Source organism: Cricetulus griseus, chromosome X (genome assembly GCF_003668045.3).
Source record: "Cricetulus griseus strain 17A/GY chromosome X, alternate assembly CriGri-PICRH-1.0, whole genome shotgun sequence".
Lineage (NCBI taxonomy): Eukaryota > Metazoa > Chordata > Mammalia > Rodentia > Cricetidae > Cricetulus > Cricetulus griseus.
The window spans coordinates 99,129,090-99,141,816 of record NC_048604.1 but is presented as its reverse complement, the minus strand read 5'-3'; the positions used below and the strand labels follow the sequence as shown (position 1 = coordinate 99,141,816).

The 12,727-nt window shown below is 42.8% G+C and overlaps 1 long non-coding RNA gene across 2 annotated transcripts in view; it reads left to right on the top strand.

Moving 5' to 3' along the window:
• The first annotated feature begins 1,020 nt into the window (after positions 1–1,020).
• LOC103159523 overlaps positions 1,021–12,727 on the top strand; it is a 50,613-nt gene continuing 38,906 nt past the window's right edge. Inside the window, exons 1-7 of one of the 2 annotated variants that reach the window (XR_003488354.2) lie at positions 1,021–1,213; positions 1,642–1,728; positions 1,901–1,971; positions 2,088–2,214; positions 3,089–3,170; positions 4,994–5,180; positions 7,230–7,302. This is a non-coding gene — a long non-coding RNA (uncharacterized LOC103159523). Of the gene's footprint in view, positions 1,214–1,439; positions 1,729–1,900; positions 1,972–2,087; positions 2,215–3,088; positions 3,171–4,993; positions 5,181–7,229; positions 7,303–12,727 lie in introns of both variants that reach the window. The other variant, XR_003488353.2, reaches the window with a different exon arrangement.

The window sequence follows — 12,727 nt, the reverse complement described above, 5'->3', positions numbered from 1 at the left end:
CAGGGATGCTGATAAGTCCATGAGTCTGGGGTGAGTAGGTTCTTGTTTGGCGTTATCTTGTAGGACTGGAAGGGTCCTTTTTACCCCCTCAGACACGGTCTCTCTATATAGTCTTGGCTGGCCTGGAGCACACTATTAGACCAGGTTGGCCCCAAAGTCACAGACATCCACCTGGGGCCATTGTTTTACCCTGACAGTCTTTTGTCTCTGGTCAGGAGGGTGAGGAGAAAGCCACCATCATTATTATCTAGCCATGGTCCCTCTTCCTGTCTGTCTGCCTGTCAGGGAATTGTTCTACCTCCTAGTCCCAGCAAGGAATCAGAAGTTTCCCTCAGGGCAAGAGTTAAGAAGTATGCTTTTCAAAACCCAAATCTAGATTGGCTTTTATGAATATTGTAAAATCTTACAATATTTGTCATTTCCTCTGTTCTGTGGCCTTTTAGAAGCTTAGAACCTCACCTACTGTCCACCTTCAGGTACTGTTCCATATCTGATGGTTTGCAATTGGATGCCCTAGTTATTCTCCTTCAATGAATTTTCCCTCCAACTCTTTAAAATATTTCTCTTATAGAAAGTTGTATACATTTTATTAGGCTGCTTCAAATCATTTCTGGAAGACGAAAGATAACTAATGTTATCAAAATCAAAGCAGTCATTTATACAGGGTACCCAGACTGTAGCACAGACAAATACGCATGCGTGGGAAGAGGTCAATCAAAGAGAATCCTGGGGAGTAACGTGACTTTAACCATCCAGCTAGAGCACCATGGAAACGGCCCCACCTGTAAGGGGAGGCAGGTGGTACAGCCCAGGGGAAGAGGTGTGGCCTAGGCTTTATTACACCATGAAGGCGTGGCTACTGATGGAAGCGGGCTGGTGACGTAGACGGAACACAGAATTAACATGGGCGTGACCTTATGCGCGATTGTGAGAGTGTGGCGCTAGCGGCGGGCGAGGGCGTGAACAAATTAGTTCCTGGTTGCGGTCAGAGCCCCGTCATTGGTACACCTGTGGAACCACGATGGAAATCCGGCGCCAGAGCCGGTCGGAGCACCAAGGAGAGCGATGCTGCAGGGCGGGACTTCCGGCTTATGGGCCAAACGGAATGGCCGGAGGTCATGAACTCACGTGTGTCTTGGCTTAAGGGGGCGTATCCAAGATGGTTGAGTGCGTGAAACAGTATTGCTGGGAGTCAGTACGTAGGTTGGTCTCGGTAAGTGGGGCGACTCTGTGTAGCACTAGTAACAGCGTAGCGTGGCCTGTCTGAAAGGTCAAGGCCCTCACACACACCCTCACTCGCTACCATGGGCCGGGGAGTCCAGTAACGTCTAGGTACACGAGTTTAGCTGAGGCCCTGCCGAGCAAGGAAGGGGTGGGGTGTCGATTGACCCGTTCCCAGTGCTGTCTCTTCTGTAAAGGGTCACCTTCTATCCATTTAGGAGATGAGGAGACAGGATTTCTAGAAACCAAGGCTGAAGAAGCTGGAACGCCTCCGGATCTGCATTATTGCTATCCTGACTCTGTCAAGGGAATGGGTACCCACCGCCATCTCCAGGGAAGGCATCGACAGCACAGTTGTGTCCAGAACACAAGTTTGAGCCTTTCCACGCCTCAATTTCTGATACAATTTTCCTACCCCAGGACGAGAGAAGAGGAACTTCCAGAATAATGGGATGACTGGGATCCGTGTGACAGTCGGCAGTAAAAGTTACAGGGCCGAAGCTGCTGGTAAGTCGTTACTGTAACGCTCCCTCATTTGTTTTTTACTCAGAGATCGTCAGAAACCCTTGGATGTGTACACCTTAATTTGGATAATCTATGTGTGAGTCCCTGAAAACCGCGGTTGCTCTATTTCCTGCTTTCTTTACTATCACTCTACCAATCTCCCTTCTATTCAAAGGTTTTGCTGGTGTGTATAGAACAATCAGAAATGCCCAGTGAGCAAAGCAGTACTTTACATCTCTTGGAGAAGTAAGTGCACACAGGGTGGATGGGAGCCCACTGCCCAAGTTCACCCCACTCACTGTGGCTGCTCTTCACTATTTTGGAAATGAAAACCTTTCCGTTGTTTGTCTGTTTTTCTTCAGGTGTTTTAAATTCAGAATTTTGGAATTCATCAAAAGCAACAAGGGCACAGTTCTCTGTGTCTTTCCAAACCTGCATCGTTTTCTGGAGCCACACAGCAGGCCACCATTACTTAGAATTGGAATGCAAGTAGGTTAAATGAGCAAGACAAAATATATATTAGGGAAATGATGGGAAGAGGAAAGTGAATTGCATTTCATTTTCTGGGTTAAAGAACCACTAAAAGGAATGTAGAGTGGGGCTTCTTAGAATGGTTAGTGAGAAAGCTGAAGAGAGAGACCTTGCTCTTAGAGAACCCAGCTCCGTATGTATTAATTTGTCCTACCTGGAGATTTGCACATAATTTTCATTCTTTTTTATTTAAATTAGAAACAACCTTATTTTACATACCAATCCCAGTTCCCTCTCCCTCCCATCCTCCCATTCTCCCCACCATCTCCCATCTCCCCATCCCATTACCCCATCGACTCCTCAAGGAGGGTGAGGCCTCCTAAGGGGAATCATCAAAGTCTGTCACATCATTTGGGGCAGGACTGAGTGCGCCCCTGCCCCAGTGTCTAGACTGAGAGAGTATCCCTCCATAGGGAATGGGCTCCCAAAGCCCATTCATGCACTAGGGATAAATACTGGTTCCACTGCCAGCAGCCCTGTAGACTGCCCAAGTTCCCCAACTGACACCCATGTTCAGGGGGTCTGGATCAGTCCTATGCTGGTTTCCCGACTGTCAATCTGGGGTCCATGAGCTCCCCCTGGGGTTTTTTTTGGAGAGGGGTTCCAGACAAGGTTTCTCTGTTGCTTTGGAGGCTGTCCTGGAACTAGCTCTTATAGACCAGGCTAGTCTCAAACTTACAGAGATCCGCCTGCCTCTGCTGGGATTAAAGGCATGTGCCACCAACGCCCGGCTGAGCTCCCCTTTGTTCAGGTCAGCTGTTTCTGTGGGTTTCCCCAGCATGGTCTTGACCCCTTTGCTCATCACTCCTCTCTCTCTACAACTGGATTCCAGGAATACGGCTCAGTGCTTAGCTGTGGGTGTCTACTTTTGCTTCCATCAACTGCTGGATGACGGCTCTATGATGGCATTTAAGGTAATCATCAATCTCATTATAGGGGAAGGGCATTTAAAGTAGCCTTCCCACTATTGCTTAGATTCTTAGTTGGGGTCATCCTTGTAGATTCCTGGGAATTTCCCTAGTGCCAGGTTTCTCGTTAAGCCCATCATGGCTCCTTCTAACAAGGTATCTCTTTCTTTGCTCTCCTTCTCTATTCTTCCCCCAGCTTGACCTTTCTGATCCCTCATTTTCTTCTCCCCCCTCTCCTTTCTCCTACCTCCCTCCCCCTCCCCCATGCTCCCAATTTACTCAGGAGATCTTGTCCCTTTTCTTGAGGGCTCCATGTATGTCTTTTAGGGTCCTTCTTGTTTACTAGCTTCTCTGGATGTATGGATTATAGGCTGGTTATCCTTTGCTCTATATCTAATATTCACTTATGGGTGAGTACATACCATGTTTGTTTTTCTGTGTCTGGGTTACCTCACTCAGGATTTCTTCTAGTTCCATCCATTTGCCTGTGAATTTCAAGATGTCATTGGTTTTTTTTTTTACCACTGAGTAGTGCTCCATTGTATAAATGTACTACATTTTCTCTATCCATTCTTCAGTTGAGGGGCACCAAGGTTGCTTCCAGGTTCTGGCTGTCACAAATAATGCTGCTTTGAACATAGTTTAACAGATGTCATTGTGGTATGAATGTGCATCCTTTGGGTATATGCCTAAGAGTGGAATTGCTGGGTCTTGAGGTAGATCAATTCCCATTTTCCTGAGAAAACACCATACTGATTTCCAAAGTGGCTGTACAAGTTTGCAGTCCCACCAGCAATGGAGGAGTATTCCTCTTTCTCTAAATCCTGTCCAGCATAAGTTGTCATTGTTGTTTCTTTTATTTTAGTCATTTTGACAGGTGTGAGATGGTATCTCAGAGTTGTTTTGAGTTGCATTTCCCTGATGGCTAAGGATGTTGAACATTTTCTTCAGTACCTTTCAGCCATTTGAGATTGCTCTGTTGAGAATTCTCTATTTAGTTCTGTCCCCCATTTTTTAATTGGATTGTTTGGTGTTTTGGTGACTAGCTTCTTAAGTTTTTTTGTATATTTTGGAAATCAGCACCCAGTCAGATGTGGGGTTGATGAATATCTTTTCCCATTCTGTAGCTGCCATTTTGTCTTGTTAAGTGTGTCCTTTGCCTTACAGAAGCTTCTCAGTTTCAGGAGGTCACATTATTATTTATCAATCTCAGTGTCTGTGCTACTGGGGTTATGTTCAGGAAGTGGTCTCCTGTGCCTGTGTGTTCAAGGGTACTTCCCACTTTCTCTTCTAAGAGGTTCAGTGTAACTGAATTTATGTTTAGGTCTTTGATCCATTTGGACTTAAGTTTTGTGCATGGTGATAGATATGCATCTATCTGCATTTGTCTACACACCAGCACCCAGTTATGCCAGCACCATTTGTTGAAGATGCTTTCTTTTTTTCCTTTGTATAATTTTAGCTTCTTTTTCAAAAATCAGGTGTTTGTGGGTGTGTGGGTTAATATCAGGGTTTTCAATTCGATTCCATTGGTCTACCTGTCTATTTTTGTGCCAATACCAACCTGTTTTCAGGCCTATGACTCTATAATAGAGCTTGAAGTCAGGGATAGTGATACCTATCATATCATACAGGGTTGTTATGGCTATCCTGGGTTTTTTGGTTTTCCATATAAAGTTGAATATTGTTCTTTCAAGGTCTGTAAAGAATTGTGCTGGAATTTTTATGGGGATTGCATTGAATCTACAGATTGCTTTTGGTATGATTTCCACATAATTTTCAATTTCTGTTGTTAACAGTTATTTTTTTTTTTGCCCTTGATGTTTTAGGTTCCTGCAAGTTATTTGGTATCTGATTAGTATTACAAGCTGAAATGGTGACAAATAGTCTAAACATCATTCTTGAAGCAAAGCTGTCTGCCAATTACTGTGAAGATGGATTCTGGTTCAGAGGTGCTTGCCAGCAAGACTCCCAAAAGTCTCTGTACCTATACTTAAAGGACCTGGAACTGAGCCTGTGAGTACTCTAGTTCCCTCAGCAGAGCAAAAGGCTTGTTGTGTTTATAAAAATCTCATGCCAAACATATATACTAGGGTGATGTTGACACTCCAGTATGGGATTATATGCCTGAAGAACTATGGGCATGACTAATATGCACAAAAGCACCCCCTCTTTTGTTTTCTAAAGTTTTAGCATGCTAAAATTACGCCATGCAGAAACTAGACAAGAACTTTGAGCAGTTTCAAGTAGCTCAGAGTGTTCTCTATCCAGTTTGAACTTGTCATTTTTGGTTCATCCATACACTGCAATTTATTTCTGTGGATCTCAACAGAGATGATAGGGGACGTCCTTCTGTGTATGTTTATCTTATTGGTTGTTCAATAAAGCACTGCTTGGCCAATGAGGCAGAAAGATAGGTAGGACTAGGAATCGAGGAGGATTCTGGGAAATTTAGTAAGGACAATCGCAGCTATGTGATCCCAAGAAGAATGGAATGGATGCATGCCACCAGTGTCCTCAATAAGATAAGTCTTTAAAATATATAGATTTAAGAATTATGGTTGATACTTAAGACAGAGATAGCAGATAAGAAATCCTAGTCATTGGCCAGAAGCATTGTAATTAATATAAGACTGTGTGTTATTTCGGGCACCCATGTGGTGGCGGGGCTTGGGCGCCATGGTGTAAAGACTTATCGTTACAGTCCAGAGTTTGGATTTGAATGTTTGAAAGTAGTTCAGGGTTAATTCTAGCTGGCCAGTTTGTAATTATATGCCCCACTTTAAACACGGGAATTCGGGGGAATTTGTAGATATTTTTTCACATCCCTCCACATTCTTTTCTTGGAAATTAAGTCCAAGTTGCGCAGATGGCACACAAGAGGAACTAATCCTATACAGGAGGTAATCATTTTCTTTAAATATTTATTTTTAATAATGTGCGTGCGTGCATGCATGTATGTGTGTGTGTGTGCAGTCTTCTAAGTGTTTCCACTAAGGTCAGAAGAGAGTCACATACACTTGAGAGCAGCCTCATACACTGAGATTTGAACTTAGGTTCGCCTTGATCATGGAGCCATCTCAGCCCCAGGAGGTAATTATTCTCAATTGCTATGTGCTGCCCTGAGCACTGAGCTATTGAAGGGCGTTTCTGACCTATCCCCAAAATGATCACATTCAGAATTGTCTTAAGTTTCTAAATATCCCGAGGAGAACAAAATGATGTTGTTAACAAAAAACAAAAACCCCGAGATAAGGATAAAAGGGTACACATTTAAACTTGTATCTATGTGAATGTTGATGTTTAATGAAATGGCTGATGTCTTTCAAATGATTAATATATTTCCAGTATTAATAATGAATTAGTGTTGTCAAACATTGCTTTGCTTTGTGAATCCATGTTTCTCAAATTTTCATCTTTGCAGCTTATTAATGTAGGAAAATGGATTTATTACCAATGCTAGTTACAGCTGATCCTTGAAAATTGCATCATGAATATACTGCTACTGTCAGTTCATTTTCTCCAACATTGATTGTGGTCTCATTGAAATGAATTGGCCTTGACCAAAACAATTTCTGGCTGCTGTTGATGCTTACATCCTATCTAGCCTGGATTATTTAGAACACAGGCACTTTATGTTCTTAGGCTTAAACGGGAAAAAGCCATGTTTATCTAGTTACTGATGTTTTACATGAGTGAGGAGTTTTCTTTCTCTGACTTTTTAAATTATTGCTATTTGTTTTTATTTATGGAAGTTGAAAGCTAAAGCCTACAGTCAGTATTCTCATAATAGGACTGCTTGCTGGCTTTAGTCCCAACAGTGGCCCAGGGTTATGGAATTATTTGATGAACTTTCCATGTTGTATGTCATGTTCATGTTTTAAGTTGTTTAGAAAAATTAGGGCACAGTAGCCTTGATTTGGCTTTTAGAATGTTACACTGTCTAACCTGTTTTTACCCAGGAAATATCACAGTCTTTTCTGCTCTACTGAGCATATGTCGTCTTGTGATAATCCACCCCATCTCCTGCTTAGTAACAAAGACAATACTCATTGTTTCTGGCAGCTTCATGGGCAGGGGAAGGCCTGGTGGACACTCAAGACCAAGAATGACCAAGAATGTTGAGGCTTAAAGGAAGGTAAAGTGCAAAATCCTTTGCTAGTCCCGACAACACAGAACTTAACATTGGCTGCTGTTTCTAGTAAGAGGATTGCCACCATATCTTTAACATTCTCCTTGGATAGTTTACATCTGATTTATTGGAAGCAGCATCACTGAGAGGTGGTAGCTTATACAGAAACCAGCATTTCAGGGCACTCCTGAGCTCTGTGCTTGTATCTTTCCTTGCTGAAAGTCATCTTTGGCTGTGAACTAAGAATTGTTTGCTGTTTTCTTAGACAACAGGCTTTAACTGTTGATCACTCTGACTTGTAATTGAACAGCTTACATGTGTGTTAGTTACTTAAGATGAAAACAGTCACAGGGCAGTGGTAGTGCATACCCTTAATCTCAGTACTCAGGAGTCAGATGCAGGTAGATGTCTGTGAGTTTGAGGCTAGCCTGATCTACAGAGTGAGTTCCAGGACAGCCAGGACTGCTGTATAGAGAAACCTTGTCTCAAAAAAAAGTTGAAAACAGCCGGTTAGTGTATTATCTAATGAAATTGCCTAGTCACCTAGAAAAGAAATGAGGCATGAGGTCATAAACCATACAGATTGAATTTTATTTTGCTAATTCTTAATGAGATATAACAGGTGAGAGCTAGAAAGAAATAGTACAATGGAATGTTATTTCATTGATTCTTAATGCTTATGATCTCTGTACCTTTAGAAAGAAGCGAAACATGGTTCATACTTGGGATCCCAGTAGTAGGGAGGCCAAGGCAGGAGTTACTAGACATTCTGGGCTACGTAGATATAAGACCCTATCTTACACAAAAGAAAATAAGTAGATGTGAGTGGGACTCTTTGAAATGTAGCATGTCACTTGTTTACAAATAAATTTTAATTTCATTAAACTTTTATAACTGACTGTGCCTACTTGCCATATTTATATTGTACATGTGTATCCTCAGAGATGGTTGTATCAGATAACACTGCTTAGTATCTACACTGCATCACTGAGTTCTCCCAGTTTGTCAGTTAATTTTGAAGGCCTTTGGATGCAGAAAGTTGTAGTATTAACAGGCTTGTTTTGTGAAGTCTTCAACAAAGAATTCTGATGGAGAGTGGGATGCCCAGAGTCTTCTTTCATTAACTTTCCAATAACCTTGAGAAACAATGACTGGATTAGGAATGGAATTTCTTGAGTTTAAGGCTATCTTCAGCTCCCTGGGACTAACAAGAAGCCCTGGAGCTAAGCACAGGAAATGCATGCTTCGTTCCCTGTGATGATTGATAACGACATGTGATTCCACTGCTTAGTCACTCCAGCATCAGGGTTTCCCCCACAACCCTGATAGTCCAGCAAGGTAATCTGTGCTTCTGTGACAGTGAGAAATGCCTTAAGGAGAGGTTGTATATCCCAGCATTAGGCCACAGCCTACAAAGATGGTCTTTGGCTCTGTAGAAAAAGCACAGCCCTCAAGAGAAAGACAGGCTAGAAAGCCAGTGAGGGTGGAGAGCAGTGCTGCCCAGCAGGGGGATAAGCCACAATGGTCATTCTCACTTTCCTAATGGGTTAGGAGAGGGAAAGGAAACTAATTGTAGTGATTTCTGTTGTTGTTGTTTGATTTTTGAGCCAGAGTCTCACTATGTAGCCCTGGCTAGCCTGGAACTCAAAAAGATCTCCTTGCCACCGCCTCCTGAATGATAGGTTAAAGACATGCACCACCATGCCGGGCAGTATACTTTATTTAATCCTGTATATTCATGGTGTTGACCTCTTTACTGCATCATCAGTCTAAAAATGATTTGTAAGTGAGTTTTTGTAGCAAGTCTTCACAGTCTGTCTGACAGGTATGCTCCATTTCTAGCACCTTGGAGAACAGCAGGAAGAAGCCAGGGCCTGGGAAGGAAGGAAGAAATGAGGTGAGATAAGTTGGGCTTCAGCACAACAGTCTCTAGCATGAGCACATGGTGAATATGAGTAGTTTCAGGAAACTGTTGAGGGGCAGGACACAGATGTAGAAGGCTGAGCAGAAGTTTCATAGACTGCCTGAGTTAAGTTGGCTGTCATGGGCAAGGAAAGAAAGGGATGACCCTGAGAGATCCTTAAGGAAGGAATGATTGGTGGAGTGATGGTGTTAGACCCCCGGAAAACTCAGGTATCCGGGGTCCCAGGCCACGACCGCGGTCACCCCAATCACCACGCAGATTCGAGAGCTTGCTGCAAACTGCATGAGGCTTTATTGTAATTTAACGAGCTAACCCCATGTTAGCTCGTGTCTTTCACCCACCCGCCATGGCAGGTGGCTCGAAAAAGACAGTTTGAACTGGCTGCCAAGAGATCTCGTAGGGCAGTGTAAGGGGAGTGTCTAGGGGTACGCACAGGCTCACGATTGGTGTGCCTCCAGGCTTGGAGGGCTTGCCCTGTGTCAATCGGTCAACTGGTTGTTATGGCCCATAGGCCTTCCCAGGGTGGTTGCTATGCTCTGTGTGTCATTGCTGTGTGCTTGTCCGTAAAGTACACCCAGGGTCGTAAAGCATAGCACCACCAGCTAACTTCTGATTGGTTCCTTGTCACGAGACAGGCACCTAACCTCTATGACTAAGACAAGGTCTTATCGAGCACATGTTACTGTCTTGGCTGCCGAAATGGGGAGCTGGTCCCCATGGGAAGTAAAGCAAAAGCATCTTTCTAGTGGATGCTCTTGTCTCTCTCAGTCTGTCCACAAGTCGGGCTGTGTTTATTTTTCAGAATAGAAAAGGCCCTTACTGACATTTTTCATGACAGTGTGCCTTTTCTCACTCATTGGTGGATAAACATCATGGTCTCCATTGCTTCGTCTGCATATAAGAAAAACACATCAGTTAAGAGCATATGTTTGGAAGGAAAAGGACAACTCCCAGGAAATTATTCCACACTGCTTTTTGTTTAAGTTAAGGAAGAGGAGAGAGGGGGAAATGAGAGTTTATCTTTTTAGAAAAACAAGCATTGGCAAAAGCTGGGTCTATTTGTTTAAGTTAAGGAAGAGGAGAGAGGGGGAAATGAGAGTTTATCTTTTTAGAAAAACAAGCATTGGCAAAAGCTGGGTCTATTGAGAAGTTGATGAGGAAGTCCTCTAGTCAATGCCTAAGTTAGTAGTTAGTAAAGGGTGGGGGGAGATAAATACAATGAAGCTGAACTTGTAAGCCTACGGGCAAACATGATAGGAACATTTTATCCAAAAGAAGCCAGTGGAAAGGGTAGGCACAGTTCTCTTGGGCTGGTGGGTCTTTATGTGAGAGAATGGACAGTTTCCATTTCTTGAAGTAGTAAATGATTATGGATGGCTTAGTGCATCATCACTAAGGGACCTCTTGACTATTTCATTTCTTTCCTAGGTTTTTTTTGTTTTTTTTGTTTTTTTTGTTTTTTTCCGAGACAGGGTCTCTCTGTGTAGCCTTGGCTGTCCTGGAACTGGCTCTGTAGACCAGTCTGGTCATCTGCCTGCCTCTACCACCCACGTGCTGGAATTAAAGGCGTGCACTACTACCATCCAGCTCTCTTTCCCAGTTTTAACAGAGACCTTATTCATTGGCTTTGAAGAAAAATGAAATCTGCTGCTATTGTTACAGTATGCCAGAGGGAAAGATTGTGGTCTCTGTGACAGGTGTCCTTAAAACAAAATCAGGATCTGGGTGTAGTGGCATTGGAGAGGCTGAGTAAGGTGTTTGGGGTTTGAGGCCAGCCTGGGATACAGAGCAAGACTCTCAAAAAAAGAATCAGAGCCACTTGAGGAATTTCTAAAAAGATGTCCATTCTAATCAGATTATACTATTAAAAATAGTATGCCATTTAACATTCATGTTCTACTTGGTTTCTGAAATACAAAGTTCCCTAAAGAGCAAGTTCTTTTATCCTGAAAAATGAAAGCATGGGCTTCGGGTCTCTCGAGAGATAAAAGAATATTGTTATACAAGGGAATACTAAAACGTCCGGTTTGGCCAGGCATTGGTGGCACACGCCTTTAATCCCTTCACTTGGGAGGCAAAGGCTGGCAGATCTCTGTGAGTTCAAGGCCAGCCTGGTCTACAGAGTGAGTGCCAGGACAGGTCCCAAAGCTACACAGAGAAACCCGTCTCAACCCCCCCCCCCCAAAAAAATGTCCTGTTTGCAGAAGCTGCTTACAGAGCATTCCTGTGCCCACTTCTGAGTTCTAAGTCAAAAAGTAGGTTTTCCTTTCTGTCTTTTTTTGGATACTGCCTAGAAGCCTGGACATGCTTCCCCTGCTACTCTGGGCTTTCTTCCTTTTTCGTTGAAGTCCCTGCTCCACTTTCTAACATGAACGTACTGCTCTACTCTTAACAATTCAGTGGCACACCATTTTCTGTTATTGGTTTCTGCTGTTTAGTAGCTCTGCCTACTTTGTTTTATTCTCACATCTATAATCCTATAATAAAACTTTCTAAACTTAAAAAAAAGACCTCACTTTTCATAGACCAACACTTCTCAATTGTGGCACTCAAAATTTTGGGCTGGAAAATTGTGGGACTGCTCCTGTATACTCTAAGGTATTGAACAGCATCTCTGGCATCTACCCACTAGATGGCACTGTTGCACCTTTACTTGTAATACTCCAAATGTTCTATGAGGGCAAGATAGCTTTTTTTATTGAGAACCATTGGTCTAGACTTTTCTAAGAGGGTTTAATGTCAATGTTGCTAGGATACATGTGCCCACCTCCACCTCCCAACACACTGTCTGTCTGTCTGTCTGTCTGTCTCTCCTTCCCCCCCACCCAAGAAAAACAAGAGTATGATTTTGAGTTTCTATTTTTAACAACCAAAGCAAGAGAATCATTTCTTCTGTGAGGACAAATGAGAATAGCCAGGTTTCTGTTTTTATGGAAACAGGAGCTTTCCCAGCTCTTCATCTTAGTTTACCTGTATTTCAAAAGAAGTCAGGAAACAGAAATTCATAAAGGAAAAAGAATTTATTTGTAGTTTTGGGCAAGTGTTGAGTTGTAGGTTTATTTTAAATGCCTTTATAGACCAGAGGTAGTAGTGTTGTTCTTGGTGGTGGTAGTTTTATTCAACTCTAGGCTTGGGAAAATGAGGTAGAGACCACATGCCTCACAGAAAAGCATTCCGCATTTTCCTAGGGAGCCTCAGGTCCTGCGTTTTTCTAGGGCAGTGGGTGGAAAACTTCTGCTCTTAATGTCTTTTGAACTTAGAGAGATTTGTTCTTACTCTTCTGCAGTTTGGCAGGCCCCAAGGACCTCCTGCAGTCCTATTAACATACTAATAGGTAAAGGAAAGCTGTCTCCTGGAAGTTGGAGCTTAAGTGTGAAGAATTAGTTCACAAGTGAATCATGGTGGTAACCAAGTCTTTCAGTCTTTGTTTACTTTGCATATTAATGTATACTTTTTAGTCTATTCTGTTACCTACTAGTTTAATTTCCTTCCTGTGGCCATCTTAAC